General features: G+C 46.8%; 1 long non-coding RNA gene across 1 annotated transcript; it reads left to right on the top strand.

Annotated features, from left to right (window-relative positions):
• The first annotated feature begins 209 nt into the window (after positions 1-209).
• Positions 210-13794, top strand: LOC145503614 (uncharacterized). The gene is made up of 4 exons (XR_014051594.1): positions 210-727; positions 3919-4023; positions 5853-6065; positions 13481-13794. It is a non-coding gene; the product is annotated as an uncharacterized LOC145503614 (long non-coding RNA).
• Positions 13795-16585: the final 2791 nt, after the last annotated feature.

Genomic DNA, 16585 nt, shown 5'->3' with positions numbered 1-16585 from the left:
CCGTGTGGATGGTGTTAGTAAACACGCTTTCTTGCGCCCAGCCTGGCAGGGCCTGTGGGCAGCGGGAGGGCGAAGAGCTGGCAGCTCCCACGGCTGGGCAGGCGGACGGGCGGACAGACAGGCGGGCGGGCCGCCCCGCTCAGCCAAGCCAAGGCCCAGAATGGAGCAGCTGCTCCCGTCGCCATGGAGACAGAGACCGAACAATGAGCAGACAGAGATGCAGCATGGCCGCCTTGCACGGGGGCCCCACGCTCCCACCCGGCCTTTACACACACATGCACACACACGCACCCGGGCGCACACGCTCACACACGCGGCCTAGGCCTCCCTGCTGGAGAAGAGGCAGAAAGTGAGGACGGGGAAGGAGGAAAGGAGAGGAGTGATAGCAAAGGAGGGACAGAGTGAGGCGGGCAGGCAGGCGGGGAGGATCACAGCTCAGGGCTGCAAAGTTGAGCGGGAGTCTCACCCTTTGACTCCAGCTAAAGACACATTTTACAAAACAAGCCAGTTTTTCAGAGGGTCATGTGGTGTTGCCCTGGATTCTCATGTAACAGAAGTAAAGGGGTTTCTAATTAGCCCAAAGCATCTGGAACCAAAGCACCTTAGAGACAGGTCGCAGAGAGCCCGATGCAGCTGTAAGTCTCAGGAAATTAGAAGAATGCTTTCTTCAATGGACCTGAATCCCATGTAATTTCTCCTTGGAATAATGTGAAGCGGAAGCCGAAAGGTTTGGCCACAAAAGGGGAAAGGGGAACCTGAAAAAGTCCCGGTTTAGGCCCTCAGGAAGGCAGAGAGAAACTGTGTCCAGAGACTCGGGGAGACACGGAAGGATGTGGGGAGCTGGGTAGGCTCTGGCTGTGGCACTCACAAGGTGTCCCTGGGTACCTCCTTTGTGCATATGGACCAAGAGGAGTGAACCCTTCAACCCCAGCCTTCCAAGAGCTCCTAGGACCCCAGGGGAAGATGGTAGAGTCCACCACAAGTCACCTCCATCTTTTGCACCGAGGGCTCACTTCCCTGTGTACAGACCCTCCCTACCCACCAACTCGCCAGCAGGTCCTCCTTCAACCCCTATCCTGTTTCTACAATGAAAACCCAGCCCTGGGAGCCTCTGAGCCTTGCTGGACCACTGTCCAAGGACTGAGAATTCCATCAAGTAGGAAGAACCACGTCGCTTGAGTTCTGGTGGTTTTGCCTGATTCCAAGCAGATGGGGACCTGTTAGATCCTTAGTGACAAAAACAGGACCACTTGCTAGTTGGTATGATCAAGGGTAAGAGCTGAAAAGGACACTTTAGAGAGGATGGTGCCCCTCACCACACTCAAGTCAGAAAGAACACACTTTAAGGATCACAGCGAGTGAAGGCTAGAGCTAGAAGGGGAAACATCACATGGGACATGCCAGCTGTGCCAGCCGTGCTCGGAGATCAGCAAGGGAGAGGGAGGGGCACAGAAGAAAGAGGATGAGGCTGTGACCTCTTCTCTGGGGACAGAGTTTAGAAAGCGACATGGATTGAGGAGACAAGAGAACTAGAACACCTTGGAAAGGGGGAAGGGAGCTTGGAAAGAAAAGGCAAGCCTGGGTGCCTCCCTGTCGTAAATCTCATCCATGGAGTCAGGTTCTATCAGGTTCCGGTAACAGCCTGAAAGCCCAGCTGAGAAATCCTGAAGGACTCACCCTTGGCTTCTGGCATCGAAAACTACAGGCACCACCGGAGGAAAACACAGCCAACAGTAGGAGGGAATGAGCACTAGGACCAAGCCAGACCCTCCCTGCTCCCCACTGCCCCCTCCCCTTGCAGGAAGGTTCTGGGAGCTCTAGGAAGCCATCTGCGCTGGCTCAGAAGTGGCGGAGGGGGAATTAAAACCACGAAAGGAAGGATCAGAGAGAGACGCTCTCCCCCTCAAGAGCCACTTTAATAGATGAAAAAAGCCAGGCGATTTTTAATCATCACAAATTGTTTGAGCCTCTGATTCCATCCTCTGAAACCCAGGCAGCCTCCTCTGGTTGCTCCATGATGCTCCTGGGTCAATGGTGGTCTCAGCTCTCCCACCAGCTGGGAGCCCACCTACAATCTCCCTCCCCACTTCCTGGGACCCTCCGCAGGTCCTCTGGGACTGACCCAAGGAGGCCAGGCAAGCCAACAACCCCCCACCCTTCCCCACCCTACTTATCTAAGGAGATCTGACAAGACTCGGCCCTCAGGGGTATGGCCGCTGGCAAAACATATGGTGCATCGTAAATAGGACTTCCTTTTAGGAAATGAGCCGCTGTAATTAAATCCTCATTCATTTTTTGTAACATACACACAGAGACAAATAGATCTTTATCCTTTGTAGGCGCAGAAGAGAAATGGCTTGTGGGGAACAGAGATTCTCTGGTGTCAACTCTTATATAAATGGTTTCCTAGAACCAGGTGAAGGGAGAACGTGGAATTCTGAAACCCAGCCGCTGGTCCGAGAAGGGTAGCGGCTCCCTTTTCTGCCTGGGGAGCATTTGGGAATGGAAGTAGGTATTTGCCTAGAATTTGAACAGAGGAAGTGCTCCCTCTTCGCATCCTGCAGTGGCACAGCCGAGTCTACTGGGGAACAAAGGTTAAATTAGATTTATTTCAATTGGGTTTAAAATTTGATTCTGCTCCACCCAAATGAACACCGGCTGTGAGCTGTACCCTGGGAGATGCCCCACAGAGAGATACAGAGAAGAAAAACCATGGGGCTCAGGTCCACCAGGAGAGGCTAGTCGGTGACGGCAGTGGTTTGTTCGGAGGAGTCTGGGATTTCTCTCCCAGAAACTGGAGTGAGAGCTCTTCTCAGGGACAAGGACGGGGTGGAGGCAGGAAATGAGGCAGCGTGCTGAGATCTGTTCACTCTTAGAGTCACAGGACTCATGGGGCAAAAGGCTGAAGGGAAAAAAAAAAGAAGAAACCGGACATCCCTCCTGTCTTTTGGAACCAACAAGACACAATATTGGGTTTCCTCGGCAAAGAAATTTGCTCTCATGAAATCATCCAACATCTGTAGTCCTGCACACATTAAGGCTAAAAAAGTAAACAAACCCAAACCTGAACTGAAGTGTTTCTCAAGCTAAACAGAGGGTGAAAGGCAGGAGCTGGGTGGTGCAGGATTCCCAGGGGTCAGCCTCGAGTCATTTGCAAACCCTCAAAATTGCAAATACCCTGGGGCCCTTCACTGTAGTGACAGCTTTGAAATTGGTGCAAAACCACAAAGCTTCTTTGAGATGCAAATATGGTGCAGTGGGCTGGGCTCTGCACAGCTCTGTTCGTTATCTCTACTCCAGTCCATGCCTGGCTTTCTATGGGGCTCCTGGCTGGTTGATCCCAAGGAACCTAAATCCCAAATACCAAGACATGCTACAAGGTAGAAAGGGCCAAGGGCCATTTGAAATAACACACTAAGTGCCAGAGAAAAGCATCTTTAAGTCCCAGGAAGAGGAAGGGCTCCAGATTCCTGGCCTGCCTGGTCAGAATCCTGACTCCAGAGCTAATTGCTGTGTGACTTTTAGCCCAGTACCTCACCTCTCTGTGCTCCGATTCCCTCTCTGTAAAATAGAGCAATATTCCTTCCTACGGTTATGGTAACAGTCCTTAAACCAGGAAAACAAAACACCTGAGATAGTGTAGGATATGTAGCAAGTACCTTAAGTGTTATTATTATTGAATGAATGGTTTAGGTAAATAAATAGGGACTCTCGGGTAGGGTTATGAAAAAGAAAGTTCACTTTTCACTTTTTCACTGAGGTAGGGTGATAAGGAAATCATTTTAGATGAAGAAAGTTCTGTTAATTCTTGGCAGCAGGGCAGATTTCAAAAGTAAACACTAGTGTTCCTTGTAGTCTTTGTTGTTCAAAGCTGAAATGGACCATCTCGTGAAGGTGCATCCGTGTTTCGAATGACAGGGGCACCACAGAAGGATGTCTTGCACACTGGCAGTTGTTCTAGATGACCTTTGAGGTCCCTTCTAGTCCTGAAATTCTGCAACGCTTCTTCAGTCACACGCACAGGTGAGTCTTCTCCTAGTGTTCCCTGAGCCATGAAGGGAGAAGCGAGAGTTCAGTGACCGAGATGCTCCTTGACATGTCCTGCCAGAGGTCCTCCTGGGCTTCCTGCCTCCTCCCAGGATAACACTGTGTGTCACTCGGAAGTTCTGGACCTTGTGATGTGGCCTTGCTCTTAATAAGGAAGGACTCAGCAGTAGTTAGGAAGATTTTGTTTCTCTTTCAACATCATTTATTCGTGCACTGGCATCTTGCCCCCAACCATATACAGCTGCTCACTGGCTGAGCCCCAAATGAATCCCATTCCCATCCTCCCTGATCTCCGTCACCTCCATGAGCTGCTCCATGGTTTGCAAAGGGCCATTAAGTAGGTGATTCCCATCTGACTTAGAGCAGGTATCAGGGGACTCACTTTACAAAAGAGGAAACTAAAGCACAGACAGAGGTAAAGCGCCTTGGCCACACGTGTGCAGCCAATATCCAGGCAAGAATACTGGAGTGGGTTTCCATGCCCTCCTCCGGGGGATCTTCCCAACCCAGGGATCGAACCCACATCTCCCTCATTGTAGGCGGATTCTTTACCAGCTGTGCCACCAGGGAAGCCCCAGTGTACAGTAGAGCCAGGATTTAACACTCTTCTCCCTGTACTCCACCCATCCAGCACCCTCTCCCACTCCCTGCTCCCCATGCTCTCGGTTCACCTCCAATCCCAGCCTTCTTATCACTGCTGTTCCCTTTGGCCAAGCATCTCAGTTGCAAAGTGTCTACCGCCAGACAATCCTTCATCTCTAGGACCAGTTCCATGTCCAAGAAACTAGTCTACAAACTGAACACTTCCTTTAGGAGCACTTTTTCACACTTTCCACCGCTTTTTTCCCTATTTTACTTTGAACTGAATGACAGTTTTCACATGGATAATTACACTTTGCATTCGCTTAGCACTTTCAGCTTCTCACAGCACTTTCCCATCTATTATCTTGTTTTCTCCTAATAAACCCATGAGACTGACAATTTTCTCCCTGTTCACAAATGCAGAAAAGGGGGGCACAGAGAAATGAGTGCCTGCTTCCCGGGTCACCCAGGGAGTGGATGGTGGTGTGAGGACAGAACCTAGTAGATTTCCAGCTCTACACTTTTTTCACTCAACCTCACTACATTCCTCTCTTACCACAAATTGTGTTTTTCTTAAATGTGTATCATGAATCACTTTAAAGATGGAGAAGCTTCAGAAATGTCAAAATAGGGACTTCACATCCCAACACAAGGGGTGCAGTTTTGATCCCCGGTCAGGGAGCTAAGATCTCACGTGCTTTGTGGATAAAAAAACCAAAGCATAAAACAGAAGCAACTGTAGCAAATTCAATAAAGACATTAAAAATGATCCACATTAAAAAAAAAAAAATCTTTTAAAAAATGTCAAATTAACCAATTGTTGCAGGAGGAGAAATTGTGACTGAGGGTCACAAGTGGACATTCAGTTTCATTACTTACTCCATGTGTGACCTCGGGCAAATCCTTTCTCACCAAACCTCATTTCCTTCACTACAAAATGATGGGACTGGGACTTCCCTGGTGGTCCAGTGGTTAAGAATCCACCTGCCAATGCAGGGTACATGGGTTTGATCCCTAGTCTGGGAAGATTCCACATGCCATGGGGCAATCAACCCGGTGCATGACAAATACGGAGCTTGCGTTCTAGAGCCTGTGCTGTGGAACAAGAGATGCCACCACGATGAGAATAGCCCCCTGTGAAACTAGAGAAAGCCCTTGCACAGCAACAAAGACCCAGAGCAACCAAAAATAAATAAATGTAATTTTTTTTAAAAAAATGATAGGTCTGGACCACACCCTCTGGAGGCCCCTTCCTGCTTCCAGAGTCTATATGCTTCAATTCAGAACTGACTAGTAGAAAATGAACAATTTTCCTTGACTCTACACCTGGGAGACACACAAGAAGGTACAGAGGCAAAGAAAGAGTACTTGGAGGAAACGAGAGTCTTTCCCTAATCTTCTGGTTTTCGATGAAACGGTCTCAACTGGAATGCCAGGTAAATGATTAAAACGTGAGTGGGCATTGTTCTGGCTTTTTTCATGATCCAGTCATTTAATCCCAACACCACTGTGTGAAACGTATTCCTGTTTGCTTGGGGGAGGCCCAAAGGTTTTTAATTCTTCAGTGGGAAACAAAGGCTCTCATTCACTAAACAGTAACTCAAGAGGGTCGTTTCTGTTCTTTCCAGTCAAAAAATGTTGTCTGGCCACGAGATCTCATCATCGAACTCAAGAGGCAAAAGAAAGCTCTTTTTACACTGGGTCCCTTTCATATGTGGTTAAAATCCGTGTTTGCATTTTTCCCTGTATGAATAAGGTCTCAGGTTTATTTTATAGAGAAATACATCAAGCCAGAGGTTTTAATGACAAGATAATGAGCAGAGGACGACTCTATTTGCTGCAAAAGGATTTGTGTTACAGAAAACAAAGTGACTTTGCCATTTGTTTTTGGAAGAAAGACTGGGCAGCTCCCTTCAATGGCTAGCTGAGAAGTGATTTCACACATCCACTGGACAAATTTCTATTTCATTTGCAAAAGTTCCCAGAGAACACTCCCTTCCTCCCCAGAGGAGCACCCAGAAGACATCTAATTTATGGCCCAAGAGTTGCAATACAAATTTATTCATGGAAGACAAATATGTCATTTTCTAATGGCTCCTGAAATACACACGATAGAATTACATTCCCAGCGAGGACCATAACACAGAAGGCCGTCTGTCTTCCTGTCTCATCCATCCTTTCAGACACCTATTTGGTTAGGGCTGATTAGTTTGCAAAGCACCGAGGGGGGCCGTGGAGGGTAGGGTGGCATCAATACACCCAGATCCTTGAGCTTTCTACCAAAACTTCAACCCTGTCCTTCACTGGCTTGCAATTTTGTCAAGAAATCAACTAACTATGTATTTGCCTGAAATACAATGAAGAATTTGACAAGACCTCGAAAGAGGTCAAGACAAATAATGACAAGAATTCCAAGGAGGGAGTAATCACAGCTGAATGGAACTTCAAGGAATGTTCTTTAAAAATTAAATAAGTGGGCCTAGAAGGATCAGAAGTGATCGAGTCCACAGAATCTTCTCTACATTACAGTACGGCTCTGAACAGTACAGTAGTCACAAGGCATGTGTGGCTGTTGAGTATTTGAAATGTAGCTAGTGTGACAGGAACTGCATTTTATCTTAATTTTTTTTTAATTTAAAAAATACCTCATACGTTTTTATTGCGGCAAAATACAGATAACATAAAATTAAGCACTTTCACCTTTTTGAAGATCCAACTCAGTGGCATTAAGTCTATTCACATCGTTGTACATCCATCCCCACCATCCGTTTCCAGAAATTTTCCATCATCTCCAAATGAAACTTGGTACCTGTGAAACAGTAACTCTTCATTCTCCCTCGCCCGTCCCCATCCAGCCCCCTGAGAACCTCTATCCTACTTTCTGTCTCTGTAAGAATTACCTAGTGCTCTGTGACAACCTAGAGGGGTAGGCTAGGGTGGGAGATGGGATGGAGATTCAAGAGGAAGAGGACATGGGTATACCTCTGGCTGATTCATGATGACGTATGACAGAAACCTACACAACATTGTAAAGCGATCATCCTCCAATTAAAAATAAGTAATTTTTTAAAAAAAGAATTGCCTATTCTAAGTACCTCCGATAAATGAAATCAGACAGTGTTTGTCCTTTTTTGTTTGTCTTCTTTCACTCAGCATGTTTTCAAGGTTCATCCATGCTGTAACCTGTGTCAGAATCTCTTTCCCTTTTAAGGTTGAATAATTGATATAAAACACAGTTTGTTTAGTCATTCACCTGTTGATACTTCATGTAACGAGCGATTTGTTTTTTTAATTTTTATTTATTTATTTATTTTTGGTTGTGCTGGGTCTTCATTGTTTCATTCAGGCTTTCTCTAGTTGCAATGAGCAACTTCATTGCAGTTGCATTCATTGCAGCAACTACTCTTTGTTGCAGTGCTCAGGCTTCTCACTGCAGTGACTTCTCTAGATGTGGATCACAGACTTTAGTAGTTGTGACATGTGAGCTCAGTTGTTGCAGCTCCCAGGCTCTAGAGTATGGGCTCAGTAGTTGTTGTGCATGAGTTTAGTTCCTCAGCATGTGGAGTCTTCCCAGATCAGGAATCAAACATGTGTCTCCTGCACTGGCTGGCAGATTCTTTATCATTAGACCACCAGGGAAGCCCCTTTGCTTTGCTTTGCTTAGTCGCTCAGTTGTGTCAACTCTTTGTGACCCCATGGACTGTAGCTTGCCAGGCTCCTCCGTCCATGGGGATTCTCTAGGCAAGAATACTAGTGTGGGTAACCTATCCCATCTCCAGGAGATCTTCCCAAGCCAGGAATTGAACCAAGGTCTCCTGCATTACAGGCGGATTCTTTACCAACTGAGCTACCAGGGAAGTCCCCGAAACCAACTTAAATTGAGATAACCACCTGTGGCTGGCAGCTTCTATGTTGGACACAGCAGATCTGAAGGATTAGGGCAGGTCTGTGGGCATGGGTAAGAGGACATGTGAGTGAGATGGTGTGTGAGTGCACACGTGTCCTCGAACACACCAGGCTAAAGAAGCAGTATTGGAATGAAGAGTATTCAAAGGGAAAGGATCTCAGTGAGCACAGAGTTCTGAGAGGGGTGAAGATAAAATCTTTTGGAAAAAGAGCAAGGTGGGGCTTCCCTGGTGCTCCCAAGGCAGGGGGCTGGGGTTATGCTCCTGGTTGGGTAACTAGAGCCCACTTGCTACAACTAAGAGCTCATATGCCACAACAAAATATTCTGCATGCTGCAACTAAGGCCTGGTGCAGCCGAATAAATAAATATTAAGGAAAAGAAAGGAGGAAAGTGCTGCTGGCTGAAGCATATGGCAAAACAAGAAAGGAAAAAAAAAAAATAATGAGACTAGAAAGAGAGCCAGAGCATGAATGGTCTTGGATATCAGTCTAAAAATTTAGAATAATTTCACAATGAATCATTTTGATTTGTACAATTGCAATGTTACATCCATCTTCAAGGCTTTCCAATCATCCTTCTTACTATTATTTTATAAAGAATCAGCATCAAAAGCTGGACAAATACCCGAGGACTCCACTTGAGAAAAAAATGCTAGGTCTAAAAATTCTGGTCTAGAAAGCAGATAAATTAGAAATTGTTAAAGTTGTAGGGAAAAAGTCCTCACTTTACAAAAGGATTCCCTGGAGACTTTCTTTATAGAGTGTGCTCCCTTAAGGCACTAAAAATAAGATTTGAATTACAAAAAAATGCATTTACAAGTTTTCCAGGTTCATGTTGACAGCACCAAGCAAAGTCTCCCTTCAGAACCAATGCTCCTTGTAGGGCATAAAGCACAATATTAGGCCCGTTTTTCTCCAGGTTAGTGGAAATAGCAAGAAGTAATGGAAAAAAATTCAGGTCTTGAAGTCCATGATATCTTCCTCCAGGAAATGAACTTATCAAAAACATGTTTCCTTCATCTGTCCAACAGAGAAATTCACAGCAGTCTTGCAGGTCTCTAGGTGAATTACCTCACCCAACATCTAGAAAGTGGTAAGAATACCAAAAAGTGGGAGGCAGAGGAAGTGGGAGTCTTTGACATTACATTGTTTATAAAAGAACCAAATTCAGACCAACAAAGGCAAAAAGTCCAGATTCAGGAACATCTTATGGGGTGTGACTTAATGGTCGACAAGAGATAAGAGACCAGGATGAAAATCACATTACTTCACTGAATCTGCAAGGGAGTGACCATATCATCCATTTGTTTTCGAAGATGTGGAAACCAAGGCTCAGAGATAGAAAGTGACTCAGCAAATTTCTGGCAAACGGAGACTCAGTTCCCACCCCCAGGGTCTTCCCTGGACCACAGGGAGATGCAGAGGTTTCTCCTCTTTACCTCCACTGGGAACTGTCCTTGGTGTCTTTGCCTTAGCTGATCCTTTGAAGGCCAATTATGTTCAGTAAGAGCACCCCAAGGGTTCTTCCAGGAAACAACACCTACCCTTCACTCATGTTTCCAGGACGTCCCTGACTTGATGTTGGGAAAACAACGGAAGACCCCATCTGGACTATGATAGTGGAGGAGACACATTAGCTAAAACACAGCACATTCCTGAAATTAACCCATAAGAAGTATGGGGAAATACACAAATTAAAGAGTTCCCAAGAATAACAACATCCTACTAACACCACCAGTAGATCACAATTGTGTGTATGTGTGTTTGTATTTTATCAATGATAAAGCATTTTCATACTCGTTCTATGATGTGTTCCATAAAATGCGTTGATATCCATGGGACTTCTAATATTCCTTTTTTTATACCTCAGCCCCAAATTAGTTCCATTTCTCATCATCCTCTGCCTTCGTATAACCTGCAGTTCCCATGCAAACTGAGTTGCTCAGTATTGATATCTCGGTTTGTTCTTTTCTTGCTTTCTGGAATGTCTTCCTTCAGTATTGTTTTTCCCTGAGTATCTCCTTCTTATCTGTCAGATAAGTGTTGCTTCCTCCCGGTCCAGACGCCCAGCTTTTCAGAGTAAGGATTCCACTGGACTCATGTCTGCTTCCCCATGCCTGGTGTAGGGACAAGCCCCCCACAGGATTGTGGGTGCTGGGGAGTGTTAGTGTTAGTGTTAGTTAGTGTCTTTGCAACCCTGTAGACTGTAGCCTGCTAGGATCTTCTGTCCATGGAATTCTCCAGGCAAGAATACTGGAGTGGGTAGCTGTTCCCTTCTCCAGGGGATCTTCCCAACCCAGGGATTGAACCCAGGTCTCCCACATTGCAGGCGGATTCTTTGCTATCTGAGCCACCAGGGAAGAGTGAGATCCATAGAGGCCTGATCATCCATCAGCTCAGCCTCAGAGAGTGCATTCAGCAAGATTTGGATTAAGACCTGTAGATCTGCCTCCCATTCCAAGGCAACAGCCAAGTGGCTTCTGCCCAGAGACAGAGGATTGCTGTTTGGAAGACGGGTCCAGTTTTTTTCTGCAGCTGGAGGGCTCTGGACAGGGAATCCTGCCTCCTTCTTGACCCTGCCAGGCCCTGAGCCCTCCCACAGCCCCCTCTGCCGCGGGGCCCCCAGCACACAGGGTCGTGTTTCCTCTCCTCTCTCCTCAGCCTAGGAACAGCCTTAAAGGAATCTGGAAGCTCCTAAGTGACCGTGTCTTTCCTGCTGTATCAGTTTCTAATTGTGCAGGGAAAGGTCACGAAGGAAGTCTGGAGTACGCTTTCATCCCGGGCTTGAGTTTTATTTCGTTTCCTTCCTCATTCCTCCTAGCTCTTCCAGTCCTCTGTCATAAAGTTGCAGGGCTGTTTGAATTATTTCTAATCTCATTTTAAGGTGAAGTGAAAGAAAGCCTAAGAAAGACTCAGCGGAGACAATGGGAGAAAATGGAAGGAACTAGCAAGGGGAAAGGGAAAGGGAAAGTGTGTATTTATTTCTTTAGCTGAGTCAGGTCTTCAGGGCGGCACTCAGGATCCTCGCTGGGGTCCGTGGGCTGTTTGTGACGTGCGGGCTCCAGAGCACATGGGCTCAGGAGTTGTGGGATCTTAGTTCCCTGACCAGAGATCGAACTCGAGTCCCTTGCATTCGAAGGCAGATTCTTAACCACTGGACCGCCAGGGAAAGTCCCAAGGGGAAGCATTCCAAGGTTAGTGAGTGAGAACAGAAAGACAACCTTCTGTCCTCTTCTTTGTCCGGCAAAGTGGAACAGCAAGAGTGGGAAAGAGTCGCTGATTGTCCCTCAAACAGAAGTGGATTTTCTGTAAAATTAATGAAACCAAAGCTTCAGGACCCTCGATTCACAGACTGCTTCCAGAGCCTTTGCAATAGCCTCACCTGGTTTTATAAAACTTGCAAGAGGAAGTTCTTTTGCAGTGAATGATTTAGAATCCTGCCCTTCTCCCTACAGCTTGCGCTTGCTTACCTTTGATTCTGATGACAGTGCAGTGGTCACAGGCATTTTTACAATCCAGCTCAGGGGAAATTGATATGAAATACTGACCACAAACATAGCCTAAAACTTAACCCCACACCATCACACCAGGGTGTTGATGAGAAACTTGTTCATGAAACTTGTCAGTTCAAAGAATATCTAAGATTTGTTCTTGCACAGGATTGCCTTGAGATCTCACAGGTCATCTACGAAAGATATTTGATGGAAGTCTTTTCAAAACTGACAACTCTCAAACGGATACTTTCCTAAAGTACAAATAATTTTTTTTTAATGACTAGCCATGCTATGCTAGAGAAAAGACTGGATTATCTTTTCATTCTCTCTGTAGAGAATGCTGCTACAAAATTGTTTTCAGATGAAGAGACAGCCAAAAAAATGTAGGAAACAGTATTCCAGAGGTAAGCATAGAATGAGCACCTCTTCCTTCCAGGTTCTGGATCAGGTGCTGAAAATTCAGAAAGGAATAAAATATGGCCCTACCCTGGGGAGCACACATTCTAGCCAGGCAAACATTCGGATGAGAAGGTCAGTAGCTCTAGCACCATGAGATGATGACTTTGGAATCCAGATCGCCTGCCTCTAGAACCAAGACCACGCAGTGTTCATGATGAAAGACTCAACAGAGGGCAACCTAAGTTATCTGCTAGCTTCCTACTGAGTCAGAGAAGAGTGGTTATGGGCCCATCACCAGACTCGCCACTATTGGATTTTCAAAGTTCTTCGTGACATTAGGGACTTAAAAAAAAAAAGAACACACATTTAATGGGACTTCCTAGGTGCCAAAAATCACCCCCAAGAAATCTGTGTGTATTAACTAATGTAATCTTCATAATAATCCTAGAGGTAGGTGGTATTAGTTCCCCTTATAGATGGAGAAAAAGAAACATGGAGAAGTTAAGGAACTTGGCTGTGATCAAAGAGCCAGAGAGAGGCAGAGTGGGCCCCATCCAGGCTGAAATCTGAGCCTCTGATTCACCCAGGCTACCTGCCGGCTCCAATCTAGGGAAGCCTAGCTGGACTGTCTCCATCCCAACCAGAATTCATCAAGGTCAGCCGAAGCTGGGCACCCAGATTATGTGAAAGGCGGGTGCGGGGTGGGGGCTGATTCCTTGAGGAAATTTCAGCAGCACAGGTGAAAGATCCCCAGGTGTGGAGGTGGAAGCTTCCCTGCGAATCTGGGCTGAAAGTCACATGACCTACCTCGACTTCCTCACTGGAAAATGGGAACAAAGTCATCCTGCCAGCCAGGAAGTGCCTGGGTGAGAATCCATGCTGCCCCATCTTTGAAAGGTCTTTGCAAAGGTGGGGAAAGCAGAAGAGAAATAGAGGTGGGGGGCGGGGAGAAGATGCAAAATTTTAGCCAAGAGACACTCCCAGGGGTATTTGATGGCTGCCTCAATTAAACACATTTTGGGGTAAAATGGTTTGTGTTTTCGATTTTGCAGTGACGGATCTGCAGTCTCATTGAACAACTCCTGCAGTAGACCAAGCCAAGCCCATCATCACCTGGTCCCTTTGTGGGAAGACGCCAAAGATGAGCCGGTCAAGAGTGCCAGCCGTGGATTGTTCTGGTCCCAGGCCTTGGGCAGCCCTTGTGCTCCGCCCTGACCCCAGGGACTCCATTCCCACCAGCCCTCCAAGTCCACACTCTATTTCCAGGTATAGGTACCACTCAGTTTCACACAGCATGAGTCATGATCCAGAGCTCCCAAAAAAGAATCAAAAGGATTCACGAAAACAGTTAAAAACATCACATCCAGCTCCCGGAGTGTTGGTTTTTCTTTCTCACCTGGGGATCCAGGGACAGAGGGACAAGGAAAGCATCACACAGGTGCCTACTGACCGTTCTTCCTGGGGTCCGGGCTGGAGGGCAGGCGGTTGGGGCAGTTGGAAAAGAAAGGAGATGTTAGAGAAAGATGCTCCCTGACCCACATCAGCTGTTAGAAACCTCCCTCGCCCCCAGGACTTCTGAGGTTTTCCTGAGTCTGTTGGCAGATTTGATCTCACATAGTATTCTTGGAATCTGAAAAACGCATCTTTCCCATTCTTGTCCCTCCTGAGTCACCGGCTCTCCTCGGCAGGATGTCACTCCCTTCAGAAAGGCTCCTCTCCCTTGTCACCAGGTGGGATGGTGGACACCTTTATGAAATCTCTTGATCCCTTGTCACCTTGTTTTCAATCCATTCCTGGGATTGCTCAAACGGTATTTTTTTTTTTAATTGAAGTAAAGTTGCTGTACAATATTATACAAGTTACAGGTGTACAGTGAAGTAATTCACATTTTCAAAGGTTATAATCCATTTATGCTTATTATAAAATATTGGCTCTATTCCTGGTGCTGTGTAATATATCCTTACAGCTTATTTTATACAGAATACTTTGTACCTCTTAATCCCCTACACCTATATTGCTTCTCCTGCCCCACTGGTAACCAGTAGTTTGTTCTAGACATCTGTGAGTCTGCTTCTTCTTTGTTATATTCACTAGTGTTTTACATTTTTTAGATTCCACATATAAGTGATATGACACAGTAATTGTCTTTCTCTGCCTGACTTACTTCACATATCATAATGCCCTCCAAGTCCATTTATTTGCTGCAAATGGCAAAATTTCGCTCTCTTTTATAGTTGAGTAGTATTCCATCTATATATATACCAAATCTTCTTTATCCATTCATCTGTTGATGGAAAGTTTGCTCCCATGCCTTGGCTGTTATAAATAATGCAGATGAACACCGAGTGCATGGGTTTTTTCAAATTAGTGCTTTGGGGTTTTTTGGATGTATACACAGGAGTGGAATTGCTGGGCCATAAGGTAGTTTCATTTTTAGTTTTTTAAGAAAACTGCATGCTATTTTCCACAGTGGCTGCACAGTTTATGTCCCCACCGGCTGGTCTCATACTGTATGATAGCAGCTTTTCCTCCCTTGTCTCTTACAAGAGGGTCTAAGTTTCCTAAGTTTCTTACAGGAGGCTGTAAGTTTCCTGAGGGCAAAGACTGTCTTGTGCATCCCTATGGCCCCCAAGCAGGCACACGGCCTAGCACAGAGCAGATGGTAAATAGAAGCTGACTGACCTGAGCCCGCCTGCTATGGGGTTGATGTGTGCCCCCCCCTCCCAGGAGGCATGTTGAACCCTTAAGCCCCAGAACCTCAGAATGTGACCTTATTTGGAAATAGGATTATTGTAGAGGTGATTAGTTAAGATGAGGCCACACCAAAGTAGACGGATTCCCTAATCCGATATGACTGGTGTCCTTATAAGGGGAAGGAAAATTGGCCACAGACACGGAGGGGAGATGGCCATGCAGAGACGCGGAGATTCAGAGAGAAGGCCAAGTAAAGATGCCTACAGGCAGGGAATGCAGAGGACTGCCAGCCATCAGCAGAGGTGGGAGTGAGGCCTGGACAGTCCCGCCCAGAGGACACGACAGAGCAAGGCTGCGCCGACACCTTGACTTCAGACGTCTGGTCTCCAGAGTGTGAGAAAGAAGTTTCTGTTGCTTTCAGCCACCCAGCCTCTGGCACTTTGTTGTGGCAGGCCTTGGAAACGGTTACTCTCCCCTCCACCCACCTCCTCTCCAAACCCCTGTTCTTCCCCTGAAGCACAGCGTGGTCTCTGAAAGACTTCACTTCCTAACCCTTGTCTGCTCCTTGGGGACTATTTCTCAGTCCTTCCTGTTCCCTAATCTGGGCTGAGAAAAAAGCAAAGGAGGTTGGTACCCATCGAGCACTGTTTCATACAAATGCTGGTTTGGTTTTTAACGTACTGCCTTCCAAATGGCCTTGAGGATGCTATCAGAAATCTCACAAGAAGTTTTTTCCAAAGACCTAAGAATCTGCCTGCCAATGCGGGAGACATAAGTTCGATCCCTGGGTCCGGAAGATCCTCTGGTTGAGGGCATGGCAACCCACTCCAGTATTCTTGCCTGGGAAATCCCATGGACAGAGGAGCCTGAGGGGCTACAGACCATGGGGCCACAAAGAGTGAGACACAACTGAGTGACTAAACAACAACAAGAGAAGTGTTTGGTGTCCAGCAGCAGGAGCCAGTGCGTGTGTCCGAGCAGCAGAACCCGGGGGCCAGGTCCTCCCTCTTCACCTCCCAGGAGCATTTCCCAGTCTCCCAGGGCACATTGGCGCCAGGGAGCCAGAGCCCCCAGTGCTGAGATGACAGGAAGCCGGGTGGCAGAATCTGTCCTCCACCCCACAAAAGACAGGAAATCCAGAGCTGAAGGTTGAAAATCTGACCTCAGCTCACCCCTGCATTGTGTCGGCCCGGAATGAAAGAAAGGGCTGCACAAAGGCCTCTAAAGAAAGTGATTAGAGCCAGGCCCCCATGGCGAGGCAGAGAGAGACACCGGCCCAGCCCCACCGCCCTAGCTTACAGGCCGGGTGGATTGGCCCACAGGTCCCAGGACGAGGACAGGCTCCAAGTCCCTGCGAAGGGGTACCCCCAAGACTCCCCCAGACAGTGAATGCCTGGGGCTGCTTCTAACCAACCAGACTCCTGAAGCACAAAGGCCAGTGTTTAAAAAAAGTGTTAGTGTAT

Source organism: Giraffa tippelskirchi, chromosome 4 (assembly GCF_054371585.1).
Source record: "Giraffa tippelskirchi isolate mGirTip1 chromosome 4, T2T-mGirTip1v1.2.pri, whole genome shotgun sequence".
NCBI lineage: Eukaryota > Metazoa > Chordata > Mammalia > Artiodactyla > Giraffidae > Giraffa > Giraffa tippelskirchi.
The sequence above is the reverse complement of the archived record's forward strand: the minus strand, read 5'-3'. Positions and strand labels throughout refer to the sequence as shown.